Source organism: Astatotilapia calliptera, chromosome 7 (assembly GCF_900246225.1).
Source record: "Astatotilapia calliptera chromosome 7, fAstCal1.2, whole genome shotgun sequence".
NCBI classification, from domain to species: Eukaryota; Metazoa; Chordata; class Actinopteri; order Cichliformes; family Cichlidae; genus Astatotilapia; species Astatotilapia calliptera.
The window spans coordinates 3,224,105-3,238,995 of record NC_039308.1 but is presented as its reverse complement, the minus strand read 5'-3'; the positions used below and the strand labels follow the sequence as shown (position 1 = coordinate 3,238,995).

The 14,891-nt window shown below is 40.0% G+C and overlaps 1 protein-coding gene across 1 annotated transcript in view; it reads right to left on the bottom strand.

Annotated features, from left to right (window-relative positions):
* lsp1a (lymphocyte specific protein 1 a) overlaps nucleotides 1-6,902 on the bottom strand; it is a 46,942-nt gene extending 40,040 nt beyond the window's left edge. The window contains exon 1 of the mRNA XM_026172523.1: nucleotides 6,820-6,902. The gene's annotated coding sequence lies outside the window, so the exon portion shown is untranslated. The remainder of the gene's footprint in view (nucleotides 1-6,819) is intronic.
* Nucleotides 6,903-14,891: the final 7,989 nt, after the last annotated feature.

The window sequence follows — 14,891 nt, the reverse complement described above, 5'->3', positions numbered from 1 at the left end:
ATACCACGGGTGGTTTATTGTCTGTTAATTTAAGTCTACACTGAAAGCTGTCAATCTGTTAACCATGACTGTTATGATCCTCTAAGTTGCAGCTCCCTGGTCTCACAGGTACAGAGTATTAGGGCCACTTTAAGAAAAAGAAAATATTTTGCTTGTCATTTCAAGAATAAAGTTGAAATTTTGAGATTAAAGTCAAAAATTTATTTTGAGAAAAAAAGTTGAAATGCGTAACTGCCACGACTGCTGTGCCCTCTACAAAATACCTGGTGTGTGTGTGTGTGTGTGTGTGTGTGTGTGTGTGTGTGTGTGTGTGTGTGTGTGTGTCTCCAGTACTCTTAGGGGCCCTGGATGGCCTGGTTCTCCTGGAGACATCTCTTCTGCCTCTGGCTCCTGGGGGGGGGGGGGGGGCGCACACACACACGAACACACACACACACACACACACACATACACATACACACACACACATACACATACACATACACACACACACGACAAGAACTTATGTGCCTGTGCATTTTCTAATTTTTGTATTCTAGGTGCTGTATGTTTGTTTTTCTTGTAGGTGCGGCAGTTGCCAAAATATTGTGCATTTCTGTTCGTACTCTATGCTTTTAATATCATCTCCTATCCCCCCCACCCCTCCCTGCCTGACCTTTCTTAGACATTTTCATACTTTATACCACAAATAATGTAATACCTAAAATAACAAATGGAATTGAATACATGAGGAGCCTATAGAGGATTTATGATCTTGGAAAAGCAAAATGTGTTTGGCACAGCAGTGAATTCAGATCATAATTCTGATTGTAAAAGCAGCCACACAGGATTAATAAGAAAAAAAACTTTTGTGCCACAAAGTTTGTGTGTAAACTACATGTGCCCACTCTCTTTCATTTCAACATGTATCCATGATCCTTAAAGGAGAATCACTACGAGCGATGAGATGAATGTGGATGGCAAGAAAGAATGTGGGTGCATGAGACCCTCAGTTGCAGACAGCTATACAGCCGATTGTTCCAAGTGTACTTTCAACTCCGCCTTTTTAATTAAAAAGCCCTTTATTCAGAAAAAGGTTTTCTCAAACTACTGTTCATTGCTGACAGGATACAGAGGTTTCATGAACCTTAACATATACTGTCAATACTTTATTTTAATTTTAAATCATTGCATCTACTGCGCTCATTTAAATATTGGTTTAATGCTACAGAAGAAACAGTGCCACAAGATTGTGTAATTAACAGTGCGAAAGACATGATTAGAGAAAATACAGAAAGAATCATTTTTCCCTTGAATGGAAAAAAACTCTTCCAATTGTGGAAATAATGATGGCATTGTAACCTTCGTCTGGACTGTGATGTCCACTCCGGCTGAACTCGTAGCCGTGTGCCCTTCAGACTCAGACAAACAAACTCTACGTTTTGGTCTTCGCCCACTTCTTCAAAACCCTCACACATTTACAACACACCGCTGTTGCTACAGTTACCAGCTCAAGCAGATCTTACTCAGTGGCACGTCAAACAAAAGGGCATTCTGGGAAGGGAATTCATGGTGTGGCGGCCCCCTTTCATGCTCAAGCTCATAAAACTGAGCAGAGAAGTGACTGACCTGAACAACCTTGACACTCGCACACTGTAAAACAAAACAACTCCCCCAAAAAACAGATCAGTTTTTTGCCAACTTACATCTACTGAGACTTGAAACCCAAAGCCTTGAAAAAAATTTAAAGAAGAAAAAAGGCCAGTTTTTTTTTCTTTGAGAAACGGTGTGTACATCCTCTGGTCTCCAGAAGAAATGCATGAGAAGACAGTGCTTCATTAACCTTGATTAATGCTCTCAGTAAACTGGCTCCAAATACTAAATCCTCCAAGTGCTAAAAACTGCACTTATAACTGCCACCTGAAGCTGCCTCAAAGAGTCTTTCTCTGTACACTGTGCCATTTTAAAATGCCCAGTACAAATTTTTTGAGCCTATAGTTTTCCACTTTATAACAGCTCTATGATTAATGTGCTTTAATTAGTTTTAATTCTGTTTTTCAAAGAGTCTAATTCAGTACAGGAAGCCCTGGTTTTGTAGGCTATGAGAAAAAAAAAAGCAAGATTACATCTCAATTTTTTATTTTCTTATTTTAACGATTCATCTATTTGGATTTTGTTTGTGCTTCAAGTTAAGGTGATGACTCAATTTTTTAAACTGACACTCGTGCCAACACAGGGAGTTGTGGGGTGCGTCTTTTACATCCAGTATAGTTTAAGGTCTCATTGGGTAGTTTCAAGGTTTACTGAAACCAACCTCATTGGTCCATTGTAGCCAATAAAGTTGTTACTGTAGGAGGGAAACAGGCTTCATTCATTACATTCAGTCTCTAGACGCTAAACAGATGAAGGTAAAATCTCAAAAGTTCATAACAGACTTCAAACAATCTGTGGCATTAGAGTGGTTACATTCATCTTTTATATATTATGTTTATTAGAACTCTGAGCGTATAGTTTACATCCACAGAATGTTTTAGTCCAACTGTTGCTGTGGAACGGATTCAACACAAGAGCTTACTGGAAGAAGTGGAGCCATTAATAAACTGTGGTGAAGTGTTCGAGTGTTTCCCCATCAGTTTCAGTCAGAATTCTCTCTACAAGCATGTGAGTGTTGGACTCTGGAGTGATGTTCTGTGGTAAGAGCTGTAGATTAATTCTCCCTGCGGTGGAGCAGCATGTTGGTAGATTTCTAATCTTTCCCATTTCATTGCTGGAGAAAGAGAAAAAAAGACTTGCATGAGGCCCGAAGTGTTTCGTTTCACAGCAGGATGCCAGGGCTGAACTTTTGTGGTTTCTGTAGAACTAAATGAAGCTCATGTGGATGATTTACACAAGTGGGGACATCCAGCTGTGAGTCAGACATTTGTTCTCCACAGTAAAATAGACTTTCTCCAACAAACATTATGAGAATAGCATTCATGTGACAGTTGATTGTCACATTTATCACATCTCTCTTTGCTATTTCAATTATCCAACATTTTAAGAAGTGCTTTAAGACTGATATGCCGACTTCTGGGTGGGTCTCGATGGCAGAGGAGAATGGCCAGACTGCGTCAAGCCAATAGTAAGGGAACAGTAGCGCGAACACTCATAACAATGAAGAAGATGCAGAAGAACATCTCTGAACACACATGTTGCATGCTACAGCAGCAGAAGACAGGACCAGACCAGGTCCAGGCTACAGCAGCAGAAGACCAGACCAGGTCCAGGCTACAGCGGCACAAGACCAGACAAGGTTCCACACATGTCAGGTAAGAACAGGAATCTAAGGCTAGAGTTAGAAGCTCACCAAAACTGGCTAATAGAAGACTGGAGAAAAACTCAGTGGGTTGATGACATTTCGATTTCTGCAGCAACATTCAGATGGTAGAGTCAGAATTTGGTGTAAACAACATGAAAGCATGGATGCACCCTGCCTTGTATCAACAGTTCAGACCACCGGGGGTGTGGTTTCAACCTAATAGAGCGCCTTTGGTATGTGATGGAATGGGAGATTAACATCATGGATGTGCATCAAAGTGCTATGCTATCATATCAAAATAGACCAAAATCTCTGAGGAACATTTCCAGCACCTTGCTGAATCTGTGCCACAAAGAATTAAGGCAGTTCTGAAGGAACAAGGGGTTCCGGACTAGTACTATCAAAAGGTGTGTCTAATGAACAGGCCATGGAGTGTATTTCAAGTCTGAGAACATCATCTTTGTCGTCTAAACAGGGAGACCACAAAAGAAGCAAAGCAGCTCACATTTTTTCTTTTAAACATATTTTGGAAGCTTGTATTGCAGCTTTTTAAAGGTGGATCACCTCAGGAGAGGTTGTCCATTCCTACTGTATATCTCCTATTTGATTGTTTTTCAGACACAATAAGTCCTGCAAAAATATAAATTTCAATAAAAACCGAAATCTATTTTATGATTAATATGGACTAGATTGCACATGCAAATTGGTGATATTACTTCTTGTGCATTTTTTAAAATCAGACTGATATTTACATTATTAAATTAAAATTTACCATCAGCATACCACGCTGGAAGTGTACAGCTGAATATCTTATAGATAATATTGTACAAAGCCGCTCACAGACACAGGAAGCTGTGTTTTATCGCCTCCACCTTCCTCGCTGGAGAACAAACACTTCCATCCATCAGCAGAGACACAGCCCTCTCTCTGTGTTGGTTCACTTTCAGCTCAAAGCAAACAAATCTGAGCTGTGCTGTTTTGTATTTCTGAAGGTTATCTGGTTCTGCCAGGTATCGACCTGCCATTGGTCCATTTAGATTTACACTCTAGAGGTAAAATATCTTTCAGATGTCACACCTGGATTCAGTATCAGAAGCAGTTCTCACAGCATGATTTGCAAAGGTAAACTCATGGCTTGCTGGCTTACTCTTAAGATTTTCATTATGAAAGTACTTTTACAGAAATATTTAAGGGAAAAGGACAGAAGTCATTTTTGTTGTGTTGTTCCCAAAAGGAACAAGTTTGAACATTTGAACGTCCACATTTAATGGCAACAGTGTGTCTACCCATTCTGAATTTCCACAATAAAACCTGCAATTTCTCCTGAAAATCTCCTGTAATGTGTGTACCTCTCATGTCTTGTCTAATGTTACTCGGCTTTTCTAGACGGCATATTTGTCAAAGCGAACTAGCAGCAGGCAACCAAGATACAAGCAGAGCTGTATACCCTTATCGACGTCTCTTAATTGAACATGATTGACTGAAAGCAGGGTAAATGTTTAACATTTCAAAAGCAGATGAGCAAAATAGTCATTTCTAACATAAATAATATAATACAGCTCGCTCTGCCAAAACAATTAGTTATTTTTTCAAAAAGTACTACAAATCCTGCAGATTTTTTGGGCTGTGAGATTTAAAAAAAAAAAAAAAATCTGCTTATTTTCACAGAAGCAGGATTAAATCCGACTGCCAACTCTCCGCTTTCTGAGAGAACTGGAGAGATGTGTTGACCCAATAGTTGCAGGGGTCGTGCCAGCTCAGGGAGTGTTAACCTGCAACCCAGAATGTGTTCCTACCTCTCTGCTATCCAGTGCCAGGGCTGCTCTCATCACCTCCCACTCAGGGCTAGGCAGCGAATCTGAGATCTCCTCACCTGACACCAAAAAAACCTATCAACCCCAGGCTCTCCTTGACAGATGAGTTTAACACGGGAATTCAATCATAAGAAATTCGAGAACAGCAATCGGGAAGCACTGGATTTCATATAAGTGAGATGTCATATTTTTCAGGTTGTAAATTCAACATGTGAGGCCTTTTTGACTTCAGTGGGTTCAATTTTTCTTTTATTTTCCAGTTGGAGTCGAAAATTTTACAAACAAAACAATCAGCGCCGACTAAAAAAAATGTGCTGGGAGGTTTGGGTGCATAGATTTCTGGATGTTGTAGCCATCCACCCACAAACGTGGACAAGTCGCCAGTCTATCACAAGACTAACAGAGAGACAGAATCATTCACACCTACAGCAAATTTGGATCAACGATGAATCTAACAAGCATGTCTTGTTGGACTGGGAGCAGCAATGAGTTCCCTGAGAGAACCCGGAATTGATTGTTCCAGAATTAGTCTACTGATGTGACTCGACTACTGGACTCTCGTGAATAGCTACATTTCCTATGCACAAAATTTACATCGCATTGACCCACATGAATCCTTGCACAAGCTGCAGAAATAACTTGTAAATCCCCACACCCACAGCAACTCATTGTACAGCTGTGAATATCTGTGGAGGCATTGGGTTTCAGATTCTTCAGATGATTAAACCGTGGAAACAAACTGACAAGGGGAAAGATGATCCGAAAAAAAGAAAAAAAGATCTAAGGCTGAAGATGACGGAGTGAACATCTGCTTCTGGATGATACCGCCTCAGTTCTCTGAAGGGTTTGTGTGAAGGTATCACACATAAACCTGATATTAGGCCCATTTTTAAGCCCTTGAGGTGTTTTTACTCAAGAACATGATCACTTTGTTTTCTGCCTGTGGTGGTAAATAAAGACAAGTTTCCATGCCAGCAGAGATCTGCTGACACCCAGCTCATAATGAAACCTTTTTAGTCAGGATAAACTGCAGAGACTGTAGTTTTTCATTCAGCTGGGTGGCAAAGCGCCATGGGGCATAGAAGAGATAGATCCTGAACTCTCAGCTTCGGACACTGTGGGGTTCCCTTGGCTGACATTCCTTTTCAGTTTTGCATGGTGGTCAGGGACATTGGCATGAGATTAGAACATTAGGGTAGTGAACCCAAACTTTAAAGAGAGGAACAGAGTGTTTTACAAACAGTTAAACAGTTAAGTTAGTCCATCGTAGTCATGAAGAAGCAGACCAGCTTTTTACCCTTGTTGGAATTGTGATGGGAATTTTATTCAGTCTGTGTTTTGCAGACTGGGAGAATGAATATGACAATGTTTCTTAATATTTTTTCAGAGATGTCGCAGGAGCATGTGGCGCAGGACCACTGCGACATAACATCACTCTCTAATAATCAAAGCAAGCATGGTACATCTATACTCATCACCATGGATTATCCAATATACAGTGCCCGGGTCATTACTCATAGAAAGTAATGCACTGTTTGTTTGTTTTTAAAGGTACAGTAAGTTTTTTTTGTTTTTGTTTTTTTTAGATTAAGCAGAAAAAAATAACATTGTACTATACATTGCTTAGTGTGTAATTATGTCTTCCAACAAACTGATACACACTCGCACACTTAGAAATTATATATTAAAACAAACAGAGGGCACTGAGGAGTGCTACCAACTACTCACCTGAGCTCCTATACAAGATGGTGCAGTCTACACTCTGGGCCCAGTAGCTTTACCCGCATACTGTAAGTGTGGGAGGCCTCAGCGACGAGGGCTAACTTCCTGACAGATAGAGATAAAACTAACTCCAAACAAAAACAAAGAGTAGGTTTAATAATAAAATAAAAATAAAACAGGTGAATCTTTGAAGGCATTAACCAGGATCCAGCACAATCCAAACAAAAATGGGTGTCAACACACAGGTTCACAGATCTCAACCACTCTGGGATTCCACATATAGTACAATTTGTTTGACTAACATAAAGATCAAAGCTAAAACAAAAGGCAGTGAAATAAACATGAATGTGTATAAGGTTGTTTTGGGTATGTTAAATTATGTATTTCAGCTACATACCATAAACACCAGAGAGAGAAGCCACAGGTGCCTCGCATCAGGCCCTAGTTTGAGATTTGTTTGGGAAGGAGTTAGAACTCAGGGTGCGTTCATGAAAGCGTGTTCGTGGTAATGCATTCTCCACCACACACATCACAAACAACAAGTACTGAAAACAAGCCAGTGGGTGTGTCTGTATGGGTTTTTCTTTTCTTGGTTTTCCAAGTTGGGATATAGTCTTTTTTGAAGTCCTCATCTTAGGAATAGTTACTGGTAAATATTAGTAAGTCCAACAGAGGGGGGATGTTACTGCTTTCCATGCAGCTCAGATTCCACTTAACTCAAACTCTGGACCAATGATCATGTTCATAAATCAGTTCTGTCTGAAGAGGTAAAGTTGTGTACAAAATACTCATATAGGCTCTGATCAACTGGAAAAAAGGCTAATGGCATCATAATAGTTTTTATTCTGTTTAAAGAATGAAATCTGAAGTAACTTATTTCGAGAAATTAACCTGGGTTATTTGTCTCTTGTGTTTCAAACAGCACAAGAACTGACTGCTTTGCTGTATTAAAGAACCGTACCGACTCAGTGACATGTGGAGGTGGTAAATTTAAACCGTTTGCATTGTTTTCTGTTTTTGTTCAGTTGTGCAAGCTGCAGGCCTTTATGGGCTTTAGTCAGGATGGCTTTTACTGCACTCAGACCCCACTGAGAGCTTAACAGCATGTATGAGAGTAGTGATAGCGCATTCAGGTAGAGGAATGCAGCCTCATTAGAGCAGCAGTAAGTAGAAACAATGCATTCCTGCAGAGTGAGGTAAAGATAAACCAAGCAAGCAATATCAAGCTTGAGAAAAAAATTAAAATACCCTCAAAGAATCGAGAAAATATATAAATGTTCTATAAAATATGAAATCAGAAATATCAGTTCAGTGAACATCTCATAAAACTAGAACATTTTGTAGCTCAGGTTTGGTCTCCACCAGCCACTAAAAACAACATTCATGATATTTCTATGACAGAACCAAACCAAGAAGAGGACTAGAAATATCCTAAGAATGCATATACAAGCCATTCTTACCCCCAGGTGCAATAATGATGCTTTGTTGCGTCAGTTATTTGATTCACCACCAGCTGTGGCGATATTTGCTCCCTGGAGAATATGGTCTTGCCTTAGAGATCTAAGAAGTCCGTGTTTGGAGGTCGGAAGGATGGTAAGTTGCTGGTTTACCTCCCAAAAGGCCATTGTTTGTGGCACGTTAGGACCAAGGTGTTTTGCAGAATTCTTTGCTTTTTTACTGCATATTATTTTTCTTTCCACCCACTTGCTTTTAGTCGCTGGTTAGGTTTACAAATGAAAACCACTTGGTTAAATATTGCATTTTTTGGTAAAAAGGCCACAGTTAAGTCATGGCAGCTGCCCAAGCATTAGCTAGATACGAAGCAACTGAGAACTAGCACGAATACTCAAGAGATATCTCATGGACTAACGTGATTAGTCAAAAAAGATGTGCATTATGGGAAATTATGAGATATTTTCAGTCAAATTTAATGGAAATAATGGGCACACAACAAACTGAAAAAATGTTCTCCAGATTCATTTATTGCTTAAGCTGTTAGTTGTGGCAGCACAGACACATGTGATCAATGTAATGACGGACCCAAGGTGTTACAGCGTGCTTCCTTACAGTTGTGTGTTCCATGCATGGCAGCACATCACCCAGCTGCATCACAAATTCCTTATATAAAAAAGAACATCTAAACTCGTCTTTATTAGCTTCAATAAGCCAGACCACAAATATCACACTGCTTGCTGTGGTCTGGACTCTCAGCAGGTATTTAGTTGGATTAGGGGTGTAATTAGTGGTGAATACCAAACTTATTTTGCAGGTAACTGGATCAGCCTTTAACAACCGAAGGATTTGTGGCATCTTGCTGATGGTGCACATTTTGTTCCAGATGTAAATCCAGAGGCAGAACATTATCTGTTATTATAATACATTTAGAAGATTGTATATTAACTGTCAGACTGTGTTCTCATGGAAAATTACATTTGTCTGAAAGGAGTCACTAGTGACGTGCGATGCCACTGATTTCCTGTCTGATCTGATACCAAGTAAAATTCCGTCTTGTATCGGCGATACTGATCCGATACAGATACTTTGTACAAAAACTCGATGTGCTTGGAAAATCTATTTTTAAAATTAGTGTATTTCAAACTCTGTCTTTATAATGAATACAAAACATTAGATTTCATCTTATTAAATATTTTGAGTTGTATTTTTATTTTTAGAGTGTACGCTGTATATTTTAAAGATACCTAGTCAATATAATGGCTTCAAATACTCTACAATTTAAACAAATACGAGTCTATATTTTTTTTAAAGCTGCGGTGAATTCCCATCATGTAAACATAGACACAAAACTCTAAGCCTGGACTAAGTCACTTTCCAAAATTCAGCAGTGTTACACTTCGCCAACAGCTCCACATTTTCTCCCTCCGTACCTGGATAGTGCCCGCCTGCAGCACCGAAGGACTCCACAAGCAACGTTTGATTCCCCCTTGCAGCACCTGTCGCTCTCCTCTTCAGTTCGCCTCATCATGAACTCATCATCATCATCATCATCATCATCTGTGTTATAATTTACTTTTGTTTGTGTTTGACAAGGTTTGTGTCACAAACTGCATCTTGGCTGTTTGTGGAGCTAAAGTAGGGCTACACATGACTCTGCTTACGATCGTACCAAACGTAGTGAGGAGGTAAAATTATTACGGTAACAAGATAATCGACCTCTGTTGGAGTAGTAACGGAAGAATCCATATTTTTGCAAAAAGCAAAAAAAGCCTTGTTAATGTCACAAACCATTGACAACACCCATTGACAATCTCACCGTCAAGAGATTGTTTAATGTTAGAAATCTCCTTGTCCATCCATCCAGTATTTTCAAACAGACTGATTTAGATTTTGGATGATGCCAAGATGAGTCATTACGCTGATGCTTTAAATGTTATGTCTCACCATGCTAAAAGCACAATCACTCAACAAAGTTCTACTTTGATGCCAAATCTGTACTACCCCGTTCATAATTAAATAATCACTAGATAGCCGTACCATCCACGTAAGGTGTGTTAAGGCTTAGAGTTAAGAATGTGGCTGGTTTAGGTGACGGGTAGATTTGTGCAAAAGTCCCTGTAGCTAGTCGGCATCACATGTGCCTAGAGACAAGCCAACAATCATCTGGGAATCACTGATCACCGTGGAAAATGCGTATTCCCCAACCAGCTGGCGAGTTTCACAGCGACTGCCATCATCTTCAACAACCACTAGCAGCGGGCTTGCAACCTGTGGATACCAGGAAGCCGCCAACAGGTCTCCAGATGTGTGTGATTCAGGAACTGAGCTGAACATTTTCACTGTGTTTCTTAACAGGAAGTTTATAGTATTTAGCTTATTACAACTTTCAGCACAACTTATTAAAAGATTTATGTGTAGCCTATGCACATATTTGAGCTTGTATGTATACTTTTGAGCCAAACTTGTGAAGCCAATTTTTTCTTTTTTCTTTTTTTCATGGTTGCAGGTGGGATTACTCAGAAAGTTATGAACAGATTTGCACAAACAAAATTACCAGAGGTTCTCAGGCTGGTGGCCTGTCCTAACACGGCACTTAACCATCCAAGTCCAAGTGCATTTTTACACATTCTCTAACAAATCTAGATTTAGAAAAATCTAGTTTTTATGCATTTTGTGGCTTAGCTATGAAAGTGGTGACACACTCTCCTCTCACATATTTATCAAGAACAAAACAATTTTTACTGCAGCAGCTCTCATTGAGGAAGCATCATAGATCCGTGCTGGGGAACACATGTGGACCGTGCCGAGTCCAGCTGAACTGCACCCGTGCCCATCTTTTCAAATAGTTCCGGGCATTGTTTGATTATCCTCGAGCAGACACAGCATGCAAAAATCACACGAGTATAACAAACTGGAGGCTCAGATGGACTGCAGAGCACCCAGTCACCCCAAAAGTTTATGTGCATCTGGAAATTTTTGAAAGGACAATAACTTAACGAAGGCATATAAAACTCAAATAGATAAAACTGGGAGGACTAATCTGGAACCAAGTCTGGTTTCATGTATGTTGAAGGAATTCTAGGCTCTTGGTAAATAGATGTGTTTAATAAAATCAGCAACCAGCAAACTTTGGGCTCAGATAGCACCAATAATAAGAAGAAGTGTACTTAGTGGAGGGGTATTAATCAGCTCAAGCATTACAGTTTTGTCCACGTGCTTCCTTACAACCTAATTTAGCTTTATTTCCTCAGTTTAAATATCCATAGTATCTACAGCCGGCATCTCTCAAAGGCAGCAGTACAGTCTGAAATCAGATAAACCTTGTTCTGTCTGCTCTGACTGACTGATTTACACCAGTTCAACAGTCTGTCACATTCACAATATTAAAAATACAAAAACATCCTTCTCCTTGCAGAAGAAAGTGGACTGCAAAACTGCTCAGTTCAGAAAAGAAATCCATCACCTTCCATCCAGTTATGACAACTAGCGTGCAGAGAGGCTGTGGGCAGCTGTGGGAGGAAAAGGAGAACTGCTGCTCTCCATCTGAAGTGAAGCCATATGGGATCCAGGACAAATGGGAGAAAGTTAATGGGGTTTTGAGCAGGCACTAAATGTAACAGTGCTCCTTGAACTTTTACGACGACCTCCGGCAGGCTGGACATAATAAACCCAAATGACTTTACAGCCTGGGTCAGTTATTAGGACCTGCTTGGGTTACAGTCATGAGGCCTGTGGCGAGACGACCTGCTGCTGAGCGATATTTCTGATTCAGCAGAGTGAGGAGATGGAAAATCACCTCAGTAGCTTTTTTTAATATGCAAGAGTGAGTGATGGCTGCAGGAAATAACGTGAACTAAATTTACTTTAAAAAGAAAAGAAAAGAAAGGTGGCAGTAACAGACACGGTGCAACAGGAAAGGAAGCAGGAATTCACACCTTCAGCAGTGTTTTCATGCAAGTGCAGTTTCATTTCAAAAATGTTCAAAGAAATCATTTAAAAAAACCTTGAAAAAAAGACTGTTACAGAGAAAGACGATTATTATGATGTTTTTATCACGTGTTCCTGGATGTTTGGGTCCCAGCATAATAAACTCATTTATGTTAATCGATTTTTATAATGTGGGAAGGTTACAAAGAGAAACATTTCAGCCTTATGTCTTGATACTGGATTAATGCTGACACCCACTTGCATTAAAATTGTATATGTCAGCACACTGCATGACCAGGTTTTCCACTCCTAGCCACGTTCTCTCATCATGCTGCCATCATCTTTTAAATAAAAATTCATGACAATAAATGTCCTTTTTCCATGTGACAGGGAGGTTTTACAAGTATGAATCCCTGTGGATTAAAAAATCAGGCCCGAAAGAATAAAACTGTTCTTTCTGCAGACTTAAGAAAAACACACCAAGGTGACCTTATATTGGCGTGTTGCAATTTCCAGTGACATCGATCACATTCCCAAATCATTTAAGTTCACCCTTCAGCATCATTTTTAAACATACAAGTTAACTGTTGCATATTTTAACCCAGCAGTTTTCAAAGGTTTTGGCCCAAAGGACACAAAATATCAATATCAAAATATGAGTACACTTGTATTCATATCCATCTAAAATAGACACCACATTATCTAACATGGCTTCAGTCTGAAGGCTGTACTTCTGACAGCTAGTTTGTGGCATGATGTCTGCACTGTGAACACTACTGTACGCTGACAATTGTCTCCCTTTCTGAAATAATTGTTTCTAGAGGGGATTTTTGGTGCCTCTTTAGCTTGCTTTGCAGATTGGTGGCATTAGCTGATGATGACAGATGGATGCTGTCCAGGTAATGCCACAGGACAGGCAGCGAGCGCATGTGCAGTTTTTCCTCCTCTTTTCTTTAAGCGGTGGATTTTCTGGTGGTGAATCTCTTTTTCCTTCTGAACCTCCACATCTCCAAATTGGTACTCACAAAGTACTGATAATGAACCTTATCAAAGTTTTTTTCTGAAACCTATCTGAATCACTTCATACTTAAGTAAAACCAAAGAAGACAAATCAGAGTCTCCTGAAAAACAGGTCTGTATTCTGCTGTCCTGCCTCATTGTGCACTCAGTATTTCTACACCTAGTGTGTCACAGCACCAACAGTGAGGCGCATCCTTTGTATATATCTCAGACATCAACAGCATCTGACAAAACACCCGTATTTGATGTGACAGACTGGGAGCAGGTTGGTCATGCTGGGTGGCTACACCTTACTCAGCTCTCTTCATAGATCCACACACTCATTAAAAAGCAATTTCGAGCAGCTCAGTCTGAGACTTCTTAACCTTTTCAATCAGTCGTCACTTTTCTGATTTCCCACCCAGATTTTTTATGGCACATACTTTTTTGGGGAGTTTATGTGGACTGGCTCGCTTTTGGAGTCTGCCTCAAGTGGACATTAGAAAAACTGCAGTTTCTGGCACTTATGAACCAGCAATCTAATTTCTCTAACCTTTGGGTCCCTTTGAGTCTGTAAAGTAACTACAAAGTATCTGATGAATAAAATGGGGTTAAATGAACATCTATTCTTTCTGAAGTGCTGTAAAAATAAAACAAACCGGGAACACTCAACTAAGTTATTTCCCCCCCATGAACAAAAGCAAATAGCAGAACAGAACAAAGAAAGACATACGCACATAATGCAGGCACAGTTTTTCTCTCACATGAAAAAAGGCCGTTTGCATTGAGTCAACATTTAAAGTCTGTCTGATCTAAACGGCTGCAGAGCCCTCGCACTGTTGAGCTTCCACTCAAAGCAAAAAGCGGTGCAAACACGCCCTCTTTTGACCACGAACCTCCATCTACAGCAGCACCTCAGATTTGAGCTTTTTTTCAGCTGTGGGCAGGAACAGCATGGATTTGCTGCTCCTCAGAGACTTCAGACTTTTGGGGGGTTTCTGATTGTTGCAAGGGGGGGGGGGCTGTTCCATCCTCTGGATGTGTACCATTTATTGCATTGCAAAAGTCTGGGTCCTCTATATCTGAGATGTCAGTCAATGCCTCCGATGGACTCTTCTTCCCATCCGTCCTGGATCATTTGTAGGGCAAGGTCCACAGGGATCCTAGCTGGCCTCATGTCAGCCATATTACTTTAGATATTAAAAATAAACATCAGAAAGGACAGTGTTTGAAATGCACAGAAAACTATAAATCATGTATGTTACTGTGTAAAAACGAATTCCTGATCCATCAGAAGTGTAAGTGGGACAGTCAGAGCTGCTAAGAATTAAAGTTTCATAGAAGATCCCATAGGAACTGCTTGGGGTCATTTCTGACCCACTTGTGGAAGAGTGGGGTAGTGATACAAAAACTGCATTTTTTTTAATTAACGAAAAAATAAATAAAAATGCAAATGGCCTCATGTTACAAACATATTTTATGAGGAATACCTGGAATATGAATATATTACAACTTTTCATTTTAAAGATGTTGAAGAAGAACAACCTGTGGGGTCATTTGACCCCACATGTCTACGGGTTAAAGAAAAGAAAGATGAACTGAAACTTCCGTTTTCATCGTCGCTAATCTTGAAGCCATGAGATAACATGTCGCCTCACTGTCCCTGTAGCCCACAAGACACAGGATGGTGTAGTTAG